Raw genomic sequence first — 1,162 nt, 5'->3', positions numbered from 1 at the left:
ATCTATCACATAATATCAAACGCGTTAAGAGATTAATATATCACATAATATTCACATGTTAAAAATATATAGTTTCCAACAAAATTTGTTAAGCAATCATTTTTCAAGTAAACACGGTCGAAGTCCAGACTCACTAATGCATCCTAACAAACTACATAAGACACACTAATGCAAAATTCTGGTTCTCTAAGACCAACGCTCTGATACCAACTGAAATGTCCCGTTCTTATTGATTAAAAACGTTCCATATTAATTGATTTCGTTGCGAGGTTTTGACCTCTATATGAGACGTTTTTCAAAGACTGCATTCATTTTTAAAACAAACCATAACCTTTATTTCATAGATAAAGGTTTTTAAAAAAAAACTTTACGTAGATTATCAAATAATGATAATCTAAAATATCCTGTTTACACACGACCATTACATAATGGTTTACAATACAAATATGTTACAACAAAATAAGTTTCTTGAATGCAGTTTTTACACAATATCATACAAGTATGGACTCCAAATCTCGTCCTTATTTAAGTATGCGACAGCGGAAGCTCTTAATAATCACCTGAGAATAAACATGCTTAAAACGTCAACAAAAATGTTGGTGAGTTATAGGTTTAACCTATATATATCAAATCATAATAATAGACCACAAGATTTCATATTTCAATACACATCCCATACATAGAGATAAAAATCATTCATATGGTGAACACCTGGTAACCGACAATAACAAGATGCATATATAAGAATATCCCCATCATTCCGGGACACCCTTCGGATATGATATAAATTTCGAAGTACTAAAGCATCCGGTACTTTGGATGGGGTTTGTTAGGCCCAATAGATCTATCTTTAGGATTCGCGTCAATTAGGGTGTCTGTTCCCTAATTCTTAGATTACCAGACTTAATAAAAAGGGGCATATTCGATTTCGATAATTCAACCATAGAATGTAGTTTCACGTACTTGTGTCTACTTTGTAAATCATTTATAAAACCTGCATGTATTCTCATCCCAAAAATATTAGATTTTAAAAGTGGGACTATAACTCACTTTCACAGATTTTTACTTCGTCGAGAAGTAAGACTTGGCCACTGTTGATTCACGAACCTATAACAATATATACATATATATTAAAGTATGTTCAAAATATATTTACAACACT

This window comes from Rutidosis leptorrhynchoides, chromosome 4, assembly GCF_046630445.1.
Source record: "Rutidosis leptorrhynchoides isolate AG116_Rl617_1_P2 chromosome 4, CSIRO_AGI_Rlap_v1, whole genome shotgun sequence".
Classification (NCBI taxonomy): domain Eukaryota; kingdom Viridiplantae; phylum Streptophyta; class Magnoliopsida; order Asterales; family Asteraceae; genus Rutidosis; species Rutidosis leptorrhynchoides.
This window is presented reverse-complemented; position numbering follows the sequence as displayed.